This window comes from Odocoileus virginianus, chromosome 8 (assembly GCF_023699985.2).
Source record: "Odocoileus virginianus isolate 20LAN1187 ecotype Illinois chromosome 8, Ovbor_1.2, whole genome shotgun sequence".
Classification (NCBI taxonomy): Eukaryota; Metazoa; Chordata; class Mammalia; order Artiodactyla; family Cervidae; genus Odocoileus; species Odocoileus virginianus.
The window spans coordinates 47,055,288-47,082,028 of record NC_069681.1 but is presented as its reverse complement, the minus strand read 5'-3'; the positions used below and the strand labels follow the sequence as shown (position 1 = coordinate 47,082,028).

Genomic DNA, 26,741 nt, shown 5'->3' with positions numbered 1-26,741 from the left:
TAAAATTTGAGATTTTTGTTTATAAGCTAAAGTTAGTTAATTGCATTTATCATACTGTTTACAATTCTACTCAAGATATTGAAAAATGTTTGACTAATATGCATTGTAAAACATGACCTCAGCTAAAGTCAGTCATCCAATTGAGACATTTTTTCTTGAAATATATATATGCTATTTTAAGATCATCACATAAGCAAGCTGGCTGTTTTATCTTCTATTACAGCTTCATTTTGCCCTAGGGAATCCAGCTGCCAGAAAATATGTTATCATTACATGCATGTCAAAAAAGATAGTACACACTTCACTAAAATACACTCATTCAACACATTCATTTGGCAACCTCCAGCTGCTACATATTTAACACAAACTTGAAATTATCTGCTATACTGGGAATTGATAGCAAGATTTATTCAGTGGAAATACAAAACTAATTGGATAACATAGTTTGTAGCTTATTCCTTTAAACTCCTGTAAAAGCAACCCAATTTTCACTGGCTAAATTTTTTTTAATGAATTTATAGTACCCAATCAGAATGCTGTACTGTTAACTATAGTGATTTAAAGGCATGTGTAATTGGATTAGGAATAATACAAAAAATATTGATCCTTTCAGTTATATTTTAGGCATGGATTTAGGGGAATTTTTTATATGTAGAACCAATTTCCTTTTTATTGGTTCTTCTGGCATTCATAATTCACTCATTTTGACAAAATACTTCTTTGTGAACCTGCTCTAGAAAGCTTTTCCTTTTGTCAAGACATATTCAATTAGTTCTGGAAATTATCCTCTAGCCATGAAAATTTCAAGTCCAGTATGTCAACAATAAAATCATATCAGCAATAAAATCGTATCAACAATAAAATTATATCAACATACTTCTAAGTTCTCCTGGCTGGTCTTAACTTCAAAATAACACTACACATACCTAAAAATCTACCAGAATGACTGCTTTGTCATGAAATGGACCCTTTACAAATATGAGTGCTTTTTTAATAAAGATTTTACATATATAATATGAACATATACATGTATAAAAATTCTTTTATTTTAAAGCTGTTCAAACTATATATATATATGTATAATGTTATAATATTTTTCTAAAAAGATAGTTTTAATTTTAAAAGATTTTAATTTCCAAAGATAACTTTCAATACTGTTTGATATAGAAATCACCTGAACTCTATTCAAACTCTATAAATACCTCTAATGTCCAAAAACAATATATGGTTTTAGACCTTGTAGCATGCACGCTCAGTTGCTCAGCTGTTTCCATCTCTTTGCAACCCTATGGACTGTAGTCTGCCATGGGATTCTCCAGGCAAGATACTAGAGTGGGTTGCTATTTCCTCCTCCAGGAGATCTTCCTGACCCAGGAACTGAACCCAAATCTGTGTCTCCTTGCCCTTGGCAGGTGGATTCCTTACCACTGAGCCACCTTAGAATGTACAAAGAACTTTCATCTTTTTAGGATTTTAACTTTCACAAATATTAGTTACTAGAAACCAAACAACAATTTGGGCTTGCCAGTTGTGCACTGGTAAAGAATCCTCTTGCCAATACAGGAAACACAAGAGACACAGGTTCCATCCCGGAGTTGAGAAGATCCCCTGGGAGTCTACAAACAAAACCTTACAAAGACTCAAAAGGGAGAAATTATTTTTCTCCAAAAGTGTAATTCCATAAAAATTAAATAGAGAAATATACACAAACAAAAACTTACAAAGACTCAAAAGGGAGAAATTACTGTTCTCCAAAAGTGTAACTCCCTGAAAATTAAACAAAGTAGAGAAATATATCATCTGAATTTTTCTCTTCACAGTCAATATGTACATGATACTACAAATTGCAAATGACCTTGATGTTTTGGTTCAGGCACTCCAGGAATCATCTTGTGAAATCAGTCTTTATATTCAGAGCACATCACAATATTTGTTAAATAATCTATGTGAACAGATAAGATTATGCATACTCAAAGGTTTTATGTCATTTATATACTGCTTTCATGCTTTTAAAGGCATTAATGCCTGTCCTTTATTAAGTAAATATATCCATTTATGGTACATCTAAAAATGGAATTGGACTAAGGAGATAAACTTAGCTTGCAATATTTCTAGGTAAACTCAGAAAGGAATGCTATGTATGTTCCTTGGCAATTCTGCTTTCTGGCCCAGCTGATAAAATCCGTCCAGACTACTCTGCAGTGGATGGCTAAGGCTGAAATAACTTTATAGTACCAAACACTGGAAAGGCAGAGGTAAATCTTCATTATGGTAAAACTGAAAACTGAAACAATTTTGGAAAGTCATTTTTCTGTAGGACAGGATGATGATGTAGAAGATCATCACATAGGAAGGGTCTCCACAGCATGATGTTCTGAGAAATATCCTAATTGACATTAGTCTCCCTGAGGCAGGAGGTAGATGCCCCACCACACCCGTGGGGTAATATGATTGGAGATTCATTTCCTATGGACCAAACTTCAACAGGAGACTAGCAGGACAATGGAGGAAGAAGGCTGGGCCCTGACAAACCATACATTTCTTATTCTCAAAGTCAGGAGATCTCTCTAAGCACATATACACAGAAAAACTCCTTGGAGGTCAAAGGGGAGTGATGCTAACTAATGCCAGGCTACCCACAGACTTCTTCAGTAAAATCTATCTTGGCTGAGAGGTGTTTGCACACATGGGAGGATCCTGAGATACATCAAATATAGACCATGAACCAGGCAAATGATTGGCTGAAGGAAACACAGAAGAAGTGTCCCATAAAAGTAATTCAAATTGCCATGAGGGAGAGACTCAGCTACACTGAGTCTGCCTGTGTTTCTATCCACAGGTGCATGCTCAGTCACTTCAGTAATGTCCAACTCTTTGTGACCCTATGAACTCTAGCCCACCAGGCTCCTCTGTTCATGGAATTTTCCCAGCAGGAATACTGAAGTTGGTTGCCAATTCCTATTCCAGGGGATCTTCTCCACCAGGGATCCAAGCCACATCTACTGTGTCTTCTGCATTGCAGGCAGATAATCTTTATACTCTTAATAAATATTTGCTTCACTACTTTCCATGTTCATGGAAGTTTTTTTCTGCAAAGCTGAAGGGCCAGGGCCCTTGTCACTGACCACTGGCCAAGTGGCTAGGATCTGGTGCTTTAACCACTGCAACCTGGCCTTAATCTCTGGCTGGGAACCTAAGACACACTTCAAGAAATTGCAGGCCAAGTCCACCTAAGATTATCCCAGGCATCATTATCCAGCTGTGTGTAAAAACAACAGCAAGATTCACTTTTCAAAAAAGATATACCTGGAACATGTATTTAAAGTGAAAAGAAGAAATATGGAAAATGTAAATTATATTAATTAGATACGTTGATAGTACAAAACTTGTGTCTCCTCAGTCAACAGGAAATATTTTCAAGCAAAGTATAAATGAACTCATATGTTCTTTACTTAATCTATTATTGCAATGACTAGATATCTTGCTACTACTAAAATAATATGGTAATGTATAATACAATGGTGCAGTTTGAACTGATGACATTTTTAACATCCTGGAATCACAAATATATTCTACTCACTAAACACTGATACATGATGTTAGACATTATTGGGTGTAAATTAAAAACATCCTCACTACACATTGCTCAAACTTCATTCTGCTACATAAAAGTGGTAATATGGTATATTCATTTTTTTCTGATTTTTAAGCTTTCTACTATCCATGGAATTTAGATAATACAATAAAATCCAAAACACTATAATGTATGTTAATATTTTCTATTACTTGCGATTCACTGATAATGTCAGTGCTGTATAAACAGTTTTCTAAGAAATGATAGGATAAAGTCTCTGTCGTGCTGGGGCTCAGTTGTGTATGCCTCTTTTTAACCCTATGGACTATACCCCACCAGGCTCCTCTGTATATGGGATTCTCCAGGCCAGAATACTGGAGTGGGTTGTTGCTATTTCCTCCTCCAGGGGATCTTCCCAACCAAGGGATCAAACTCATGTTTCCTGCACTGGCAGGCAGATTCTTTACCACTAGTGCCTAAAGTCTTACTACAAGTTTCTTAAGTGCTTTCAGAATGGATGAATAAAAAAATATCACTGGGAAATATACTGCATTTATATATTTTCAAAAAATGATAGTGTAACAGTGAACTTTATGATTTTAAACAGTTTAACTTAAATTTAGAAAAGGTAACAATTGTAAAAATTTTATTAAATCCAGTTTTAAATGATGATTTGTCTCGTTGAAAAAAATGCACAGCCCAAAAGTTGAGATTTACCTTTCATTTGGCAGATAAAACTGAGGACTTAAGCTGGGACACAACCTCCCAGTTAGCTCTGAGAGATTAGTCTGAAGGGAGGAGCCAGGATAGACAGGAGCTTTTGCAACAAAGACCAGGTAGTTGAAACTTCAAAAGATTTCTGTTACAGAAAACCAGATTTGTCATGTTAATGAATTTAGCATTTCTGTATGTACCGGAGGATGGACACGTCTGGGCTCACTGACATCATTCCTTTGATGTGCACCTTCACTATCTAGGGCCAGTATCCCTTCTCATCCTGAGCCCCCTCTGGGCGGACAGTCCGGGGTGGCTGCTGTGGCTTAGGGCTTGGCTGAGGGCAGCTCTTTTGTCTCCACCCTGAATTCCCTCGGGGCTCACCACGGGGAGTGGGGGAGGGCTGTAGGGACTTGATGGCTGCAACATCCGTTTTGTTTACTGATAGAGTGCACAACATTTTTCATTCACAGTAGCCTACGACACTAACTAGAACATAATCATTTTTGCATTAACATTTCTTCATGTTACAAAATGTTCTTCACTAAACAATAAAACATATAATTAAGATTTCTCTACATAGAAAGAATAATTTTCAATTGAGCTAGTAATAATTAAGACACTCAAGGACATTTTTCTTTTCTTTTTTCAAAAAGGTAAATTTTGTTCTTCTCTCCCTATCCAGATGTAACCACATCCTCAGGCACGTATGTTCCTGTATACTAATTAGTTGCCCCAAGGTCTCTGTGAGACTTTTGACTCTATCTGCAGAGCTCTCAGACAAATTAACAACTGGGACTGCATTTTACATATAAAGGGCTGTAACCTACTTTTAAAAACTTAAGCATTCTGGTATTAATGCTGATGAACTACTTTAAAAATAATTTGTAGAAGTATCATTTACTGAAGAAACTTTTAGTTAGCTACTATGTAAAGATTTAAACACACTGGTCTGCATTTTGTTGTTTTAAGGACAGTGCAAGCCATTTGGTGAATATGTACATTTATTCTGTACAATCTTCTTTAAATATGCCTCTTATTATTATGTTTTATATTGATGAATTAGCAGATACAGATGTTTTAAAGAATCAGTTTCCTGGAACAGCATTATGAAGTGGCATAACTGGATGAAATCATCTTATATGGATTTTTAACTTGTCCTAGAATGTTATTAATCCATACTCTGTAAAGGATTCAAATATATTATGTGTAACATTACATAATCCAGGCATTGTAACATACCTTCAGTGTGTGTCCATAATATCTATAACGAAATATTATTGTGAAGCTTTAAAAATTTAATGATTTAGGATTTCCTATACTTTAAAATGTACATTAAATAATTTGAAAAACATAATTTGGCTCAGAGGGGAGAATCGGTAGTTCTTTATAAAAGTAAATATGAATAGTATAAGCAAAAGTACTGTGAGGAAAAAGCAAATGTGCACTGTATATTAGACACTATATAAACCTATTTAATGAAAAATTATTTTAGCAGAAATAGTGTTGGAGGTAAAAAAATAGGGCAATAAAAATCAAATAGGATAAACCACATGCTATTGAATTAGAGTTGGATTCATTACTATATTTAGTTATATTTACTATAAATAAACTATAAATAGTTATATATTTGTTTTCCCCCACTGTCCTAAAAATCTGTGCTTTGCCTATTTATTCCTCCTTCTCCTCTAACTCCTGAAAACTAATAATCTTTTTTACTGTCTCCATAATTGTACCTATTTTAGAATACTATATAGGAATACTGTTTGGAATCATACACTGTCTGGCATCAATTTGGGAAGGTTCTCTATCTTTACTGCTTCCATTTTTTGTGTGTGTTTCTCTTTTCCTTCCTGTTGTCTAGTTGCCCATTTTGTGTACATTACACCTTATTTGGGCTTCCCTGAGAGCTCAGTTGGTTAAGAATCTGCCTGCAATGCAGGAGACCCCGTTTCAATTCCTGGGTCAGGAAGATCTGTTGCAGAAGAGATAGGCTGCCCACTCCAGTAGTCTTGGGCTTCCCTTGTGGCCCAGCTGGTAAAGAATCCACTTGCAATGTAGGAGACCTGGGTTCGATCCCTGGGTTGGGAAGATCCCCTAGAGAAGGAAAAGGCTACCCACTCCAGTATTCTGGCCTGGAGAATTCCATGGACTATATAGTCCATGGGGTTGCAAACAATTGGATAGGACTGAGCAAATTTCACTTTCACTTTACACTTTATTTAGGTTTCTCATAGTTCTTTGTTATTCTGTTTTTTCCCAGTCTTTTTTTCTCTTTGCCTTTCATTTTGAAAGTTTCTTTTGCCATATCTTCAAGTCAATTATTCTTTCCTCAGTCTTGTGGAGTCCACTAATGAGCACATCAAAGGTATTATTCTGGAGATTCCCTGGTGTTTCAGTGGTTGAGAAACAGGACACGGGTTTGATCCCTGGTCTGGGACAATCTCACATGTGTTGGACCAACTAACCCCATGCTCTACAACTGAAGAGCCAATGCTCTAGAGCCCACAAGCTCCAACTACTTAGCCCACGTACTGTACTACTTAAGTCCGTGCACCCTAGCGCCCATGCTCTGCAGCAAGAGAAGCAACCAAAATGAGAAGCCCAGGCACCACAACTAGAGAGTAGCCCCACAGACATCAACTAGAGAAAGCACATATGCAGCAACTAAGACCAGTACAGCTAAAAATAAATGAATAAATAAATAAATCTTTTTTTAAAGTATCATTCATCTCTCTTGCAGAGATTTTGATTTCAGACATTTATTTTTGATTCTTCTGAAAAAATTTAATCACTCTTTTTACACTGATCATTTGTTCCTACATGCTGTCTGTTTTATCTATTAGACCTGTTACCATATTAATCATATATATTTTAAATTCTGAATCTCTCTTCAAACTGTGTGTTATTGCCTTTTAGTATTGTTGTTCAGTCATTAAGTCATGTCTCACTCTTTGCAACCCCATGGGCTATAACAGGGTAGTCTTTCCTGTCCTTCCCTATCTTCCAGAGTTTGCTCAAACTCATGTTCATTGAATCAGTGATGCCATCTAACTATCTTATCCTCTGCCACCCCCTTTTCCTCCTGTCTTCAATCTTTCCCAGCATCAGGGTCTTTTCCAATGAGTTGGCTCTTCATATCAGATGGCCAAATTATTGGAGCTTCAGCTTTAGCATCAGTCCTTCCAGTGAACATTCAGGGTTGATCTTCTTGAGGATTGACTGGTTTGATCTCCTTGCTGTCCAAGGGACTCTCAAGAGTCTTCTCCAACATGACATTTCAAAACCATTAATTTTTGGGTGCTCAGCTTTCTTTATGCTCCAACTATCACATTCGTAGTTGACTACTAAAAAAACCATAGTTTTGACTATACATACCTTTGTTGGCCAAGTGATATCTCTGCTTTTTAATATGCCATCTAGGTTTATCATAGCTTTTCTTTCTAGGTGCAAGTGTCTTTTTTAATTTCATGGATTCAGTCACTGTCTTCAGTGATTTTGGAGTTCAAGAAAATAAAATATACCATTGTTTCCACTTTTCCCCTATTTGCCATGAAATGATGGGTCAGGATGCCATGATCTTTGTTTTTTGATGTTGAATTTTAAGCCAGATTTTTCACTCTTCTCTTTCACCCTCATCAAGAGCTTCTTTAGCTCCTCTTCACTTGTTGCCATTTGGAGTGGTATCAACTGCGTATCTGAGGTTGTTGATTTTTCTCCCAGCAATCTTGATTCCAGTTTGTGATTCATTCAGCCCAGCATTTCACATGATGTACTCTGAATATAAGTTAAATAAGCAGGGTGATGATATATAGCCTTGACAAACTTCTTTCCCAATTTTGAACCAGTTTTTTGTTCCAGGTCCAGTTCTAACTGTTGCTTCTTGACCTGCATACAAGTTTCTGAGGAGGCAGGTAAGGTGTTCTGGTAATTCCATCTTGAAGAATTTTCCCCAGTATGTTGTGATCCACACAGTCAAAGGCTTTAACGTAGTCAATGAAGTAGATATTTTTCTGGAATTTCCTTGCTTTTTCTATGATCCAGTGGATGTCAGTAATTTGAGCTCTGGTTCCTCTGCCGCTTCTAAATCCAGCTTGTGCATCTACTAGTTGTCTGTTCACATGTTATTAAAGGAGCAGCTTGAAGGGCTGAGCACTATCCAGCGAGCATGTGCTATGAGCACAACTGTATGTTTGAACATTCTTTGGCATTGCCTTTCCTTGTGATTGGAATGAAAGTTACATTTTTCCAATCCCATGGCCATTGCTGAGTTTTCCAAATTTACTGTCATATTGCATGCAGCACTTTACCACCACCATCTTTTAGTTTTTGAAATAGGTCAGCTGGAATTCCATCACCTCCACCAGCTTTATTCATAGCAATGCTTCCCAAGGCCCACTTGACTTCACACTCCAGCATGTCTGCTCTAGGTGAGAGACAGGCCATCATGATTATCCAAGTCATTAAGACCTTTTCTGTATAGTTATTCTGTGTATTCTTGCACTTCTTCTTAATCTTTTCTGTTTCTGTTAGGACCTTGTGGTTTTTGTACTTTATTGTGCCCATCTTTGCATGAAATGTTCCCTTGATATCGCCACTTTTTTTGAAGAGATCGCTAGTCTTTCCCAATCTGTTGTTTTACTCTACTTCTTTGCATTTTTCACTTAAGAAGGCTTTCTTATCTCTCCTTACTATTCTTTGGAACTCTGTATTCAGTTGAATATAACTTTCCCTTTCTCCTTTGTCTTTTTTTCTCCTATTTTCTCAGCTATTTGTAAGGCCTCCTCAGAAAACCACTTTACCTTCTTGCATTTATTTTTATTTGGGACGGTTTTTGTCCCTGTCTTCTGTACAATGTTACAAACCTCTGTCCACTGTTCTTCAGGTATCTGCCTATCAGATCTAATCCTTTGAATCTATTTGTCACTTTCACTGTATAATCATAAGTGACTTGATTTTGGTCATACCTGAATGGCCTAGTGGTTTTCCTACTATCTTCAATACCAGAATTGAATTTTGCAATAAGGTGTTAATGATCTGAGTCACATCCAGCTCCATCCAGATCTTGTTTTTACTGACTGTATACAGCTTCTCCATCTTTGGCTGAAAAAAATATAATCAACCTGATTTTGATATTGACCATCTGGTGTCCATGTATAAAGTCATCTCTAGTGTTGTTGGAAGAGGGTATTTTCTATGACCAGTGTATTCTCTTGGCAAAACTCTGTTAGCCTCTGTTCTGCTTCACTTTGTACTCCAAGGCCAAACTTGCCTCTTACTCCAGATAGCTTCTGAGTTCCTACTTTTGATTTCCAATCTCCTATGATGAAAATGACATCTTTTTTGGTGTTCTAGAAGGTCTTTCAGGTATTCATAAAACTGTTTGACTTCAGCTTCTTCAGCATTAGTGGTGGAGCACAGACCTGGATTACTGTAATGACAAATGGTTTGCCTTGGAAATGAACCAAGATCATTCTTGGTTCATTTTTGATGTTGTACCCAAATACTTACAGTATTTTGGACTCTCGCTTACTCTAAGGGCTACTCCAGTTCTTCTAAGGGATTCTTGCCCACGATAGTAGATATGATGATCATCTGAACTGAATTCACCCATTCATGTCCATTTTAGTTCATTGATTTCTAAGATGTTGATGTTTCCTCTTGCCATCTCCTGCTTGACCACATCCAATTTACTTTGATTCATGGACCTAACATTCCAGGTTCCTTTGCAGTACTTGTTCTTTACAGAATGGGATTTTACTTTCACCACCAGACACATCAATACCTGAGCATCATTTCTGCTTTGGCCCATCCTCTTCATTCTTTCTGGAGTTATTTCTCCACTCTTCCCCGGTAGCATATTGAACACCTACCAACTTGTTGGTGTCATCTTCCAGTACTGTATCTTTTTGCCTTTTCATACTGTTCATAGGATTTTGAGGCAAAAATAATGGAGTGGCTTGCCACTCCCTTCTTCAGTGGACCACGTTTTGTCAGAACTTTCCACCATGACCATCTATCTTGAGTAGCCCTGAGTGGCATGGCTCATAGTCTCATTGAATTACACAAAGCTGTTATCCATGTGATCACTTTGGTTAGCTTCCTAGGATTGTGGTTTTTATTTTGGAGGTTGTGGGATTGTAGTTCTCGCTTCTTCTGTCTGCTCTCTGAGGAATAAGACTAAGAGGCTTGTGCAAGCTTTCTGATGGAAGAGACTAGCTGTGGGGAATATGGTTTTGCTCTGATGGGCAGGGCCATGATCAGTAAATCTTTAACCCAATTGTCTGCTGACAGGTTGGGCTGTGCTCCCTTTCTGTTAGTTGTTTGGCCTGAGGCAGCCCACTCATGAAGTCTACAGGCTTTATGGTAGGGCTAAAGGCAACCTCCAAGAGGATGTATGCCAACATGCCCCTCCCAGGACTGCTGTCTCCAGTGACCCTCTTCCTGCAGCAGGCCATTGCTGACCATGCCTCCACAGGAGACCCTAAAATACTCACAGGCAGGTCTGGCTCAGTCTCTTGTGAGGTCACTGCTCCTTTGCCCTGGGAACCAGTGCACACAAGGTTTTATCTGTGCCCTCCATTAGTCTCTGTTTCCCCTAGTCTGTGGAAGCTCTACAATCAAACCCCACTGAATATCAAAGTCAGATTCCCTGGGAATTCCCAGTCCTCTTGCAGGATCCCCAGGTTGGGAAGTCTGATGTGGGGCCTAGAACCTTTGCAAAGGTGTGGGACCTTCTTTGGTATTATTGTTCTCCAGTTTTTCAGTTATATACCTGGACAGTATGGCATTTTTATCTTAACATGATTGCACCACTCCAGTATTCTTGCCTGGAGAATCCCCATGGACAGAGATGCCTGGTGGGCTATAGCCCATGGGGTCACAAAGAGTCGTACATGACTGAATGGTTAAGTACGCGCACACACACACCCCTCCTACTGTCTCCTTGTGGCTTCTCCTTTGTCCTTGAATGTGGGATATCTTTTTATTTTTATTTTTTTCTGATGTTTTCCAACATCCGCCTGTCAATGATTGTTCATCAGCTAGATGCGATTTTGGTGTTTTAGCAGAAGATGAGCACACATCCTTCTACTCCACCATCTTGATTTCATCTATAACTGTTCCTCTTTCAATTTGGAAACCCTGGAAATTTGACTCAGCTACTTTTAAAACATTGCCAAAATCTTTTCATAGTATTCAACTTTAGTCTAACATTATTTGAAAAGCTCTCAGAAAAAAACAGTTTGGAATAATTGTAATATATTATAAAATAGCAGTTTCCAGTTTTAAGATATGCTATTATTTTAGTATTATAGTACTATACTTTTAATTATAAACTTTAATGTGTAGAAATCATGCACCTCTCACAAAAGCTATTTATCTACATAACACATAATTGTGATGTCTTTATTGCCACCATCTCTGTAAAATTTTGAGGTGACTTTGAGTGAATATTTGTAGTTGTACCATCTAAACACATAGCAGTGGAAAATGATTATACAACTAATCTTGGCTTTTGTTGCTAAATGTTTAAGTACCTCATTAAATTCTAAGCTCAAATGAGTTATGGACAAAATAAAAATGTGCTAGAATGTATGCATATCATTAATATGATAGTATTATTTTATCAAGAAATTAACCCCATTTATCTGAGAATTATATATGTATGTGTATTTCACACATTCTACAACAAAAAAGTTAAATACAATTGACTGAGTTTTTATAACTGGATAGTATAAAATGTACTGAAGCATTCAACTTGAGAGTATTTCATAGATCCTTGAGAAAAAAGCAAAGCCATTTTATGGAAAAAAAAGCTAGTTGTCACTCCTTAGGTACCTATACTGACAATCGGGAATATTATCTTCATGGTGGTAGGAAAAAAGACAGCAATGGTAGAAGAAATTAGTGATTAATATTTTGCAGCATGGCTATGTCTACAGTTATTTATAAGATTTTATTTTAAACACTACACATTTATTTTATGATGACAGCATTAAATGTGGCAGCAGAATGTTGGAGCCTACTTTTCATTCCACTTGAACATTGATCTGTGAAAAAGCTGTAGCAGCAATGTTAATCAATGCATAAAGCTAGGACTACCATTCCATAATTCACCAGGATAGAGACAAGAAATGGTGGACCCAGCGTTAATATGTGGCTGCACTCATCCAGATTGCAGTCAGTTTAATTTAAGCAGAAGCTGAGTAGATCATTTATCAGGATTGAATGTAGTTACTGTAATTCATTGCTGTGATTGTAGGGAAACAGCAGTAGTATAGATGTGTGGCTGTAACTCATTGTGACACAACCTGGCTGGATGCTTTCCATAGTTCTATTTTCAGCTAGAGCAGTCTTTTAAAATTTTCAGTGTACCATTGACTTATTTAAAAAATAAGGTCAGATAAACAAATCAGCATCTTTCAGAACATACTGAGAAGAACGAAAGTCTGTCAATTCCAATGAAAACAAAAAAATCACTTATGAAGTAAATATATTATGCTGATCATCAGTCATCCTCTTTCTTCATAAACCACTGCATTTTCATTTTAGGATAAAAAATACAAAACAAACTGTGCCCTCATGCATTCTTTGATATTTCATAGCTTCATGAAAAATTTAAACACTAATCCAGGTATGCCCATGGTATTTAATACTGAAATCCTGAACACTAAGAGTTACTTTGCTTACATCACACTGAGTTCCTTCCATCAGTTAGTGGAAGTAGTTCAAAATTATCAAATGTATATTTTCCTTCTATGCTTACTTGCTTAAATAGAAATAAAACAATGATATGATTTTGAACTGTGGGACTAATTTCAGAAACTCACTAGTACTGAATTAGTATATAAATACCCCCTTAAGAGGACTATTTTTTAAATCACCTTGGTAATCATATAAATAATAAATACAGGTACTTTGCTAGTTTAACATGCTTTGTGTGTTTTTCACATTCTGACTCATATATTCATAAAAGGGCTTATTAAGTTTCTCTTTGCAACCATAATTTTTAACTTGTATTTTAACACAAAACATAAAAATTAGAATCTTAATCATTTTAAGTGTCCAGTATCATTAGTGCAGTCACAGTCTCGTGTAATGGGATGCACATCTGAAAAGATTAAAATCATTTTCAAATCCATTTCATCTTTCTCATACATTTTAACTATTATCTTCTACATATGGACCCATAACTTTCTATCTCACTGGTCTAGATCCCTAGTCACTGTTAACTTGGATATTTATAATAGATTTCTTACAGTTTCCTCTGACTATAGCTTCACTCCTCTTCAGTTCTTCCTGTCAACAGAATATTTTTTTAAAAGAAAATCCAAGCACATACCAATTCTATTTTAAGCTCTCCATCGAGAGTTTCACTCTCCACAACCTAGACCATCTGAATTTCACCATGCTGTCTGCCTTTAGAATTCTGAATGGTTTTGCAGGCTCATTTCCAACCCTCTCCCATTCACATTTCACTTTCACCCTCACTGGTCTACCTGAGTTAGTGTGCCTTACTGTTTACAATAGTTGTCCTTAAATTTGCACAAGACTTTCACTCTGCTGGAATAGTTATTTACCCTCATTAAAACTATAGTGGTTTTCCTAACTTTTTTTTTTTTGAACACTTGACAAATCCTTCTCTCACTTAAGTACAATTTTATGTTATACAAACACATACTAGTGTATCTGCCATGTAAAATATTTGCAATTATGTCTTGGTATGACTTTGGATAGACAATTTTTTTTCTCTCATTTATTGAAAAAATACTTATTCGAAACCAGGTCCTGAGAATTCAGTTGTGCACACATTCTACTCATGCAGAGAGTTATTAAATAAACAATGAAAAGACAATGACAAATATTCTAATAGAACTTTAGGATGAACCCTGTAAAGATATTGAGGGAGGAAGTAGGTCTCTATGAGACATGTTAGATAATTTCACAGGAAAAGCAATTATATGAGTTAGAAAGATAAGTAAAACCTACATTGTTGGAGAGAAAGGGTGAAAGGAAAAAATGAATACATTTATAGAAGGGTAAACATATGGGCTTATTTGGGCACATTTGTAAATCTATAGAATGCTTGTTAACTTTGTACTCTACCCTACAAGATGGATTGTGCCATGCATACTCTGCAGAGAAAACCAGAAGTACAAGGACCATGTGAAGCTCCAGGCTCTTTTTAAGTTCAAGCTTATTGTTTTTGGACGGTTACTACTATCTGAAAACTTTATTAAGCTTCTTGTATTTGATTTGGTTGCTATTAATTCCATGTAAAAACAACTGCATATTTGCCTTGAAGGACTCCTCAGATAGAAACAGGAGGGAAAGGGTCAGGGCACAACCTTTAAAACAACGACACAGCCCTTGAGGACACAACATAAACTGGTTAGAACCAACTAAGCCCAAGATGGCAAAAGATCCCACTTCCAGAAGCTTGAGCCTCATTATACTATACTCATTGTAACACAGTAGCATGCTAAATAGCATGTCTACCAGCACCATGACCGTTCCCAGGCTGACTATAAAAGGTCAAAGAGTGGGCAGTGACCCAATTCCTAGAAATTGCCTCCCTGTCTCTAAAACAATTGGACTAATCCTCCCACTCATTAACCTATGAAATTACTCACCCCATAAAAACTAACCACTTCATATCGTGGGGCCACTCACCTTCTGAGATGGCCCACACTCTCTGTGAACTGTTTTCTCCCTTCACGGCTCTTGCCTTTTGAGACAGACTGCATTCTCTCTGTGGAATGTGTATTTAAATAAACTTACTTCTTACCTGTCATTTTTGTCTCTCACCGAATTCTTTCTGTGATGAGACAAAAAGAATCTGAGTGAGCTTCAATAAATCTTGAGACCAGGTGTGTGATCTCAATGAACAGATAGTGGGTACAAGTCTCAGTCTGGGTTCTGGCTGGGTTTAAGTCCTGGCCCATGGGAAGTCCCATCTGAGTGTGTAGTTTCAAGATGTTATATATTGTTCCTTTGACTCTTTTGAAAATATCTTTCAAAAGAATATACATATATTCATTCGAAATGAATATGTGCGTATCCTATATATAGAAAGAGAGGATATATGCATATATCCTCTCTCTCTATCTATATATATATATATATATATATATACACATAGGATATGTATCATGATTCTAATTCTAGCTAACCGTAACTCATATGGACTAGCTTTACAAAAGGAATTCAATAAATTAGAATTTTTAGAGTAGCTGCTTCATCTAAAGAAAAAAGTAATTTTCAAAGTATGTAACCTTAATCTTTTAATAGCTGAAATGTAACTGCTGATTCACATATTGATTCAAAAACTTTAATCTAACAGAGACCCAATATACAGATCCTATTCTATTTGTCAGCCTCTGATGTACTAAATAATACTGAAATTTCAGATAGTGCAAGGAAATTCTATAAATGTGGATATACAGTCAATTTGAATGGAAGGATAAAATGAACTATTTGGTGAGACTGAGGGGTTATAGAAGAAGTGTGTGGTAGTCAGTCAGTCATGTCTGACTCTTTGCGACCCCATGGACTGTAGCCCACCAGGCTTGTCAGTCTACAGAATTCTCCAGGCAAGAATACTGAAGCCGGTTGCCATTTCCTCCAGGAGTTATTCCTGACCCAGGATCAAACCTGGGTCTCCCACATTGCAGGCAGATTCTTTTACCACCTGAGCCTCCAGGCACTATAAAGTAATACTGAATGAGAAGAGAAATTAAAAAATATATAGATAACAGAAAGTGAATGATAAGAACCAATGGTAAATTGAAATGCATAAATTCTCTCAGACATTAATGCTGGAGGATCAGCATTAATGCTGAGTCCTTGTTTACCAAAGAAACCAAAGCACTGAAAAAGTCTATTTTGTATATTATGAAATGTATAACCAAAAAATAAAAAAGGAAATTGACATCAACTTAATGCCTACTATGTGCCTAAAATGTATGATTTGAAAGAAAGTACTGTAATACATTTGCATGAAACTAAAAAAATAATAGCATCTTGAAAGAAGATTCTAAAAGATTCTGTAAAATGTGTTTATGATACTTTGCCTCTAAATGAAATCATGAATGGAGCAAAAATGAAAGAAACTCTATATCTGCCACTTTAAATTTATCACTCCAAAATCTGATCATATACAAATTAATGTTTCTAATTACTTTCAAGCCCAGTTGAATTTGAAATATGCTTTTAACAAATTTATTAATCTGCTGAGACCAACTAAAATTCTTTATTGCCTTTACTTCTTAAACAAATTTATATCTTTGCTGTGAAATTAATAAATAGCCTACAGCAAGAAGAGTTTCACACTGATATCCTTGTTATATAAATTAATAATAATGAATCATCACACTAGAGTTGCTTTTCTTTTTTTTTTTTTTTAACATCTGAAGCTGAAGTGTTAACAAATGGAGCAGAACTGATAAACTTAGTGGGGAAAAGGCCCAACAAGTAGGTGTAAGCATCGGATATTTTCAAATCACCAAGAATATAGCTGGCATCAAAAGGAAATCCAATGGTTACTAAATCTTCTTACCAAGTTTTAAAAAAGTGCAGAAAGAGATGAAGTGTTCCAAGTAAAAATTTGCAGAAAATTATCCTGAGCTAACACTCTAAGAAGAAATGGAAAAGGAAGACTCTAGTTATATGTAAACTAAAACTCTTTGAAATGTTTAAGTATTCACATTACTATTTCAATATTTCACACAGCAGATCCAATAATCTAGAAACAAAATTTCAAATAGAATATATATATATATATATATATATATATATATATATATATATATATATTTAAGCCTTTTAGAGTAAAAACAAATGTGTAAAATGGTATATCAAGAAGAAATCGCCTTTCATCAGGGATGTCACTTTGACTTCTCCAGTAGAACAATTCTAGATGCAATACTAATATCCCTGGGCTATGGTAAATGAATTATCCTTAACAACATCAGATAGTATAACTCATTTAATCTATCTTATTCCACCTGACAGCCGTTCAGCCTAAATTAATCTTCATGCTAAAGAGACCCTCTGGAGTGGCAAGTTTTGCTCTCCTACAGAACCACCCATCTCTGTCTTCCATCTAGATTCATGTAGTATTTTCTTAGAGAAATGTTCAAAGTTGCTGATCCTTAAGAAAACATAATGCTGCTGGAATACGGAGAAAAAGTCAACCAGAAGATTGCAGCCTGCCTTCTCACTTTTTCCTATGCTAAGTATAAAAAAATGGACATTTTAGAGTGTCACAGAATGAAGAAATTTTGCTAATTTCCCTCCCCAGGAAGTCTTCCTGCTTGGCAAAGGACAGAGAAGAGATTATATGTGGCAGGAGGTTATTAGACCTAGAAAAGATAGAGCAGAAACATGTAACAGAAATGAACAATGTGATAATCACAACGTAATAAAAATTGTATTCTATGTACCCCATGGGTTGTCCATGACTCAAATCATGGTAGTCATAAGTCAGAGAAATAGTCATAGCTAACAGGCAACAAATTAATGAACAACATCTTCTAGTCATGTAATGAGACCTTATGTTTTTTCTCATCTCTTTTCTTAGTACCACTATTTTAAGAAAGATTTATCTAAGAACCAGATGACAACCCATCTTTTTCTGTCTCCTGGTCACAACTCTAGTTTTGATTAGGGCAAAGAAAAATAAGTTTGGAGTTAGATGTGAAATAGACATATTAAAAAGGCAAATAAGTGTATGCAAGTGTCATAAAGTAACCAGAAAATTATGGAATCTAGATAAGAAGTGGTAAACAGAACCGCTATCAAGAGGTGAAGTAAACACGGGCGTTTTAACAACAATCTTTGAAAAAGTTAGTTTTTTTCTTGTGTACATTATACGTCTCAACAATGTATCAATTTAAATAATACATATGCGTGGGTTCAGTCATGTCCGATTGTTTGCAGTCCCATGCAATGTGGCTCACCAGGCTCCTCAGTCCATGGAATTTTTCTCGAAAGAATATTGGAGTGGGTTGCCATTCCCTACTCCAGGGGATCTTCCTGATCCTGGGATGGGATCCGCATCTCATGCATCTCCTGCATTGGCGGGTGAATTCGTTACCACTAGCACCACCAAATATGTGTGTGTGTGTGTGTGTGTGTGTGTGTGTGTGTGTGTGTGTGTTTGTGCGCGCACGCGCACTTAGTCACTAAGTCACTCTTTCCCAACCTCATGGACTGTAGCACGGCCAGGCTCCTCTGTCCATGGGATTTTTCAGTCAAGAATATATGTATATACTATCAGTACTGGGAAAGCTCTTCCAGAAGTTTTGTTATGCTATATATACCGGTTTAAGGAGCTACTGGGCTTGACTTTTCACTATCCTAAAGAGAATGTAAATTGTAAATAAAACATAGCAACTAATTTGTGCAACATTATTTTTGTGGCAAACATAAAAGTTTTATTTTTAAAACCTCTAGTTATTCAGGTGAATAATACAAATCAGTAAACCTTTTACTAACTTACAGCACTATTCTTAAAGTGCAAAGATAATATGGTTGGGGCGGAAGATTTACTTTGTATGCACTGTTTTAGCCTTTTCAAATTCACCAAAACTGCATGCATCTCACAAAGTTTCATTTTGAATCATCTGGCAAATGTTTCTGAACCTCCCATATAATTGAATGATTCAGAAATTTCTCAGAGATTCTTAGCATGATTCATTATTCCACTTCTAACCTTCTTGGATTTAATATGGAGCTTAAGATAGCCATTTCTATTTTTTTTCCACATTTATTACCATAATAACCAGTGAAGAGGCAAGTATATGCTTTACCATCTAGTTTATCTATAGCAATAACTTACAAAAACATAAAAATGGTTTTTCTCATGATACTCACTCTTGCTTAAATAATATCTTGGATAAAAGATAAGAGTCAAATTAATGATAACCTGTGTCTTTGTTCACCTTTTTTTTCCAGTATTTTGGATAGTATAGAGTTTAGAGCAATTCCAAATAGGGATTTTAGACTGATTATAAAATGAGAACTTATGGAGTCTTAAAAATAAGTGATCTATGAAATAACAATCAACATTTTAATGAAGTGTTTGGCTTTTAATTTCTCTCTTTTGAGATACTAGGATTGAACATGCCATGAATTTATATCAGTGTAGTGCCGAAGTATGCTAGTTAGCTCTTCCTAGACAATTTGCCATTTTCACTTAGACAAAGAATATAAGCAAGGATGAAGCACAAGCTGGAATCAAGGTTGCCAGGAGAAATATCAATAACCTCAGATATGCAGATGACACCACCCTTATGGCAGAAAGTAAAGAACTAAAGAACCTCTTGATGAAAGTGAAAGAGGAGAGTGAAAATTTGGCTTAAAATTCAACATTCAAATAACTAAGATCATCACATTCAGTCCCATCACTTCGTGGTAAATAGATGGGGAAACAATGGAAACAATGACAGACTATTTTCTTGGGCTCCAAAATCACTGCAAATGGTGACTGCAGCCATGAAATTAAAAGACACTTTCTCTTTGGAAGAAAAATTATGACCAACATAGATAGCATTTTAAGAAGCAGAGACATTACTTTGAGTAACTAGTGGGCCTAATTTATCACCTTGCTTGAACAGTTTATACAGTTTGAAGGACTGCTAAGTACATTATTCTTAACTTCTTCAGCCAATGGAAATAGAAGATATAGTTGAGTACCATTCATTATTGTAAACACAGTGCCTACAGATGAGACACACAAACCATGTAGTCTTACTCTGTTTATTCTCCTTTCTGGCATAATCAGTATTCTGTACATGCAAATAAGAACCAGAAGCATATACTTTAACTCCAAGATCTGAGCTGCAGTGACAGCTGCAAGATTGTTCTTCTTATAGAAATACGTCCTAAATAGATTTAGAAGCAGATTGAACCTTAAGATAGGCATATGACTAATTAAATGAAAATACATAATTCTCTTTCCTTTGAAAATTTACATTAATTAGTAAAGAACTGCAAGATATTAGAAGAAAAACTCCAAATCACTCAAAGTACAAACAAGGAATCCTTATAGTATTAAGACTTAAAATTATTTACACAATTTTATTGATTTGAAATCAATAATGATCATGTGAATTCCACTCTAACAACTGAGAAATTTTATTGGTTGCATCCCTTGTTAAATAAGATAAAAAAAATTCACAATGAAAATAAGTCTTTCCAGTGGTGCAGGATGTACAAGCAAAGGTTTTATTTTAGGAAATATTTGCTCAAAGTAAATCAAGATATGTTAATATTCACTTTTCAACCAAGTAATTCAAATTATTCATATTTATAAATATCTGTATTTATTGATTTTTTTCCTTTTCGACTGATGCTTGCTTTTGTGGCCCAAACTTTTAAAAACTGTTTCAATATTATTCATGACAAATAACTCAAGATTGTTTAAACTTTAATTCTTTGTAATCATTATAATAAATAAATAATACATTTGTGTTTGAAGTGAGTCTAATACTGACATAGTTTTGTGTTTATTATAAATAAAATTGAGAATCTAAATATCTAATAAATCACTAAGGGAATGAGAAGTAAATAATCTTAGTATTATTGTTGTTCAATCACTACACCCTGTCAGACTCTTTGTGACCCTATGGACCTCAGCACACCAGGCTCCTGTGTCCTCCACTGTCACTGGAAATTTGCTCAAATTCATGTCCATTGAGTCAGTGATGCTATCTAACCATCTCATCCTCTGTTGCCTCCTTCTTCTTTTGCTTTCAGTCTTTCCCAGCATCAAGGTCTTTTCCAATGAGTCAGCTCTTTGCATCAGGTGGCCAGAGTATTGGACCCTCAGCATCAGTCCTTCCATGAATATTCAGGGTTGATTTCCTTTAGGATCGAATGATTTGATCTCCTTGCAGTCTAAGGGACTCAAAGTATATATAGTAACTTTTATTTAATATTTTGAAATACTTCAATTATATGTAGTGAATAGTTTTTCTAAAATACTGATTTTTATGTAAACTTAAGGACAATTTTTTGTAAATGAAAGAGAAATTTGTTGAAACAAATACAAGAGTATAAAGTTAAATGTTCTTGTAAACTCAATGGTTTTTCTGCTTTGGAATTTCTTTTTCTTGTAATTTGAATTGTTTCTGTCTTCAGACATGCTAAAATGCATCTAAAGAATTAATATATCACCCAACAATTTATTGGATACCTACTGCATTGATTTTGTTTTGTCACTATAACAAATTGCCAGAATTTTAGTGGCTCAAAGCAGCCACTAAAACAAATTTACTATCTAAAAATTTTGGAAGGAAGGTGCCTGAAAATGGATTTCACTCGGCTTAAATCACGAGTGGGCATGCTGTGTTTCTCTCTGGAGCATCTTGGAAAGAAAACACTCCTTCCTTTCCTTTGCTTCTAGAGGAGGGTCCCCTTCCAGCCATAGTAAATGATCCGTGCTTCCATCGTCAAATCTTCTCTGCCTGATGATCTGCTTCCCTTTTAAAAGGACCCTTGTGATTACACTGGGCCCATCCACATATTCCCAAATAATTGTTCCAGCTAAAGATCCTAAACTTAGTCAATGTTTCCCATATTAAAAATTCCTGAAGATTAGGATATAGATATCTTTGGAGAGTCATTAATCTATGCACCTACTGTAAAGAATACTTGATACATAAGTGAAAACAAAAGTGAAGTAGTCCATAGAACTTGAATGTCAGAGAACACTGCAAATATTGAAAGTGGAATATTAGTAATGAGAGTAAGATACATGGGTTAAATTTCCAAATATATTCAGAATTCAGATCTTGATGTTACTTTAAATCATTTTTAAATATTTTATCTTCAGAGCTATTTGTGATCTTAAGAAAGAACCCCAAGATTTGTGAATATTGCCCTCACCGTAAAGTGGAGAATGGGGTGAAGACATGGCAGAGCTAATACTGTTACAGCTATAGATGGTTGATTTAGTACATGCAAGTGTTCACTGTAAAATGAACAAGCTTGCTAATTTTTTAGAGGAAAAAAATTCAAGAAATGTTAAAAATGAAAGCATTATGTAATATACATTTTAGGGAGTGTGAAACTAAATAGCACAATTATCTGAAGAGGTGCCAGATATTATTAAGGGCCAGATAGTAGTCAATAGCATTACCTTGGATCATCACTTGTTATAAAGCTTTCTTTAATAGTATCTATCAGCTTGGGTTTAAGACAGGGTCAGGCATTGTCATGCAGCTATGTTAAAAATAATCTTGCAAAGAAATTTATAATGTATACATAAAAATGGCTGAAGTAAATAGACTCTGCAAACTTAGCTGAGTGCAAGGAAGCCAAGACAGATAGGTTCCTATGGATACAAAAAAAAAAAAAAAAAAAACAAGTAGAGAAGGAAGAGCATCAGTTCCAGTGAGACTTGAGATATTTGCATTAGGAATAATCACCAAGGAATCTGAATTAGTAGGAGCTGTCCTCACAGAACATAGTTTTCAACTCATATTCTGAATGGCATAAGATTGTCAATTTAAACATTATATTATGAGGTCAAAGAATGGGATAGAAAAGAGAGTGTAAAGAGTAAATAAAGATATTAAACTAAGAAGCTGGATGCTTAAAGTTTCAATATCTAGTGGAGAAATACGTTGCCATTTATATCACCCTCACTAGTTCTAGGCATAATACAATAAATAAAGCTTTTTTTTTATTACATCAACTTTTCTGGACTAACCTTCTTTCATTCTCATTCTGAATGCTCACTCAATCCCTTTCCCTGCCCACATTGAAAAATCTATTTTATGATTTGAAATATTTGCATTTATATTTATTTTTATATCTAAGATTTAAGAAATGCTTATACTCATAGTTAGATGCCTCCTTTTTCCCCAAGTAGCTAATTTAAGATATCTCTATTAAAGCATATTCAAGGAAGTAGTTGACCTTTTAGTAAAACATCTAAAACACACTTTGGCCTGTAGGTTCCCCTGCTTTTCTTTGATCTTTCACCCACAGATTTTCTCACTTATCCCTCTTTATTAGGAAAAATGGAAGACAAAAATAATAGGTGGATAAGTAGAAACTATTCAAAAAATGTCAGCAAATCTAGTTTTTTTACCGACCAGGAACACAGAGAAGGAGTACGTCTCCTGTAGAGGATAGGGTTATTGGATAAGGGAGAGGATTCATGGAGGTCAGTTAAGAATAGGCAGTAAATCCAAACAGATAGAGTTAAGGAGGTTTCATCAATCAGCATGTATAAAGTAAATGGAAGATGATTTGCTAGCACAATAAAGACTATAGGATGTCAGAGGAAGATTTGTTATTTTAGTTACAAAAATGTCACAGAGAAATAGGACCTGAGTGCTACATGGAAGGAAAGCTCCACTGAGTGGGTTTTGTGTGTCGGGAATGGCATGTACCATGATTATATCTTGGTATATGCTGCGTTATTTTTTATTTTCACTGATTGATACATTACAGAAGGTGAAAGATTAAAAACTTCTCCATCATAGTATATGAATCTACATTTTGAAATTGTTCATATATTTCACAATTTTGTGAGTATCTTCTCAAGTTATTATATTATTTTTACGTGAATTTTGCTTACTTTGTGCCAGAATATGATCTGTTACCAAAATCTATCTTACCTTTATATTTTATAAAAAAACACTTATTTAAAAATATATTTGGAAAATTTACAGGTATTATTTTGGTTTTATACCTTTAATTTCATGTAGGTCAGGTCATTGATGATTAATCATAATAAAATAAGATTAGGAAAGTATGATGATGATAAAGAACTTATCTGATGTTTCCTAGGTAGTTAAACCAAGAATAAGTACTAAAATCCTAGATCATTTGAAATTAATGTGGACATCTTCAGGATTAGAGTCATTTTTTTCCTACACGGAGTTATTCTTTTTTTTTTTTTTAAACAGTTACTCCTCACTATTGGAAGTATCTCTGAGCCCCAAGCCCCAAAGACTTTAGCTCAAGTTCTAGAGCTGTCATTTAGTAGTTTTCTAAGGTTAAATTAGTTATTTTCTCAGAGGCCCATTTTCTTTATTTATAAAAAATCAACAGTGATGATTTTTATAACAGTGATGATATTTATAAAAAATCAACAGCAGCCATCATGGAAGTGAAAAGCACAACCATCATACTTCACAATATATTAAAATAAGACATAAAACATCTAAGAAAATTGATATTCATATCTACACAAAATGCATGCTTTCTCTGGAGGCAAATAACTGGTAATCATGGGACTTGTTAGTGAGCAAAACATAACAAAACTGAAAGCTGGTTATAGAATTTTCTCAGTGTAACATATTTGTCTACAACAAATAGGATCATTTACCACTTTGACCAGATACATTATTTTATTCAGTTTATCTCTTCAGGTATGCAGATAGTTGATAAAAAACAAATCCACTATTTGGGTGAACTTAAATAATCTGTCTCTCTCAATATGTGTTTATATATATATATATATACACACACACACACACACACACACACACATATATACATAAATACATGTACATATATATTTTTTCATTTCCACAGTTACCTGAGGACTTGACAGTAATACTTGACACTTTCATATAAAAAAATGTGGGTAATTTTAAAATAGGAAATCCCTAGTTAAATTAATGGAGAGCCATAAAATATTAACAAAGTACACTTGAAAGAAAGGTCCAAACATGAAGTGCTAAATTTAGTACCTGGAAAGGGTTATAAAATGTTAGAAGTTTCAATATAAATATTTAGATATAAGACCACACTTAGGAACCAGATTCAGAGATCACCTAGTTCATAAATTCCAATTATAGAGCACAGATATAGCTTCTAGAGCATTATAGTACATTTCAGAACATCTTGATTTCTGAAGGCAGACTACTAATGTGTTTTGAGGAAAGAGGAAATAAAGGAAAAAATGTACATAGTAGCCTTTAGTTGCAAATAAGACAATAATATGAATGCATAGCTTGACATTAATAACAAGAACTAGACATCATTCAAGATTGAAATTTGGGTCAACTGAAAAATGCCCAAGGTATGGTTTTTCCCTTATCCAGCCAGGCTATTTCTATAAACACTCAGCATATGTCCCTAAGTTGCTTATAAATGATGACCATAAGATATAGTTAGTATATTCCAAACTGTAAGAGAATAAGGAGTTTCCAAGAGCATGGGGAAAAAATCTGTCTGTGAAAATTGAAGCCATCTCTGCAGCTGCTAAGTTGCTTCAGTCGTGTCCGACTCTGTGCGACCCCATAGAAGGCAGTCCACCAGGCTCCTCTGTCCATGGGTTTCTCTAGGCAAGAATACTAGAGTGGGTTGTCATTTCCTTCTCCAAAGCATGCATGCATGCTAAGGAAGTGATCTCTAATCTGATAGAATTGTTACTCTTTCAGCCTTGATTACCATACAGAGTAATAATTCTACATGGGTAATCTGTAAACCATAGATTCATAAAATTGTCATTATTTTCTATCTCCCTTGTCCTAGAAAACTAGGCTTCTTCTGACTGTATCTCTTGGCATCTTTCTGTCAAAATATCATTGTGACATCTGTGAAAATCAATGTGAGAACTAGAAATGAAATAAAATGTAATGAGCAAACAGATTTGCAGAGACATAACAAAAGATTAAAATAAATAGTAGCACCAGAATATATGAAGACAGAACAATGTTTTTTATTGGGCCTTCAGAATTTGGTGTTTGGTAATGGAAGAAGAAATTTTTTCACTGGAGCATTTTTCACTCTGATTTGAGTCACTAATCCTGATACTAACCTATATGATGTACTGTGAATTATGCAAACTTTGTTTCTCTGGTTATTTTTGTTGGTTCTATGAAAATAACAGGGATACTTACAGTCTTGCAGAAGAAAAATGAACAGAAAAATTAACATAGTATTTCCAAAAAATTGACTTTTGGAACATATTCTGCTTGACAATTATGAGTTAAAAATACAAAGATGCTAGTTATTAGTTTTATTATGATTTATGGCACAATTAACTGGCTATTAGAAATCTGGATCATTGGAATCCTGTGATACATGGCATCTGTCTTTAGGCTTTGTAAAAATTGGAATTTCACTCCAAATGTTATTGTGGCAAAAGATATAAAATGACAGAAGTCCTCATGTGTCTATCTAGTATGTTCTGTGACCGACCTATCCTAGCTCTTAGCTCAAGAGTGTTAAGCCAGATGGCAAGTGCTCTCACAGTTTTTTAAGTACTTGATCTGTGTCCACCAAATGTGCAGCTTTGGTTTCCAGGATTCCCTTTAGCAATAGATTGATAATTCCCTCCACAGATTTCCTTATAACATGGATGCCCTAGTGGCTTTTCATAGTCTGACCTGTGTCTACTTAAGTTTTCATTTTGATGATTAATATATCTACATTTTTCATCTTAATTTCACCGGGTATCCCATCAGTTTACGCAGCAGACTTA

At 35.2% G+C, this 26,741-nt stretch overlaps 1 long non-coding RNA gene across 1 annotated transcript in view; it reads right to left on the bottom strand.

Annotated features, from left to right (window-relative positions):
* Positions 1 to 4,235: 4,235 nt before the first annotated feature.
* LOC110127744 (uncharacterized) overlaps positions 4,236 to 26,741 on the bottom strand; it is a 69,002-nt gene continuing 46,496 nt past the window's right edge. The window contains exon 4 of the long non-coding RNA XR_002310907.2: positions 4,236 to 4,433. This is a non-coding gene — a long non-coding RNA (uncharacterized lncRNA). The remainder of the gene's footprint in view (positions 4,434 to 26,741) is intronic.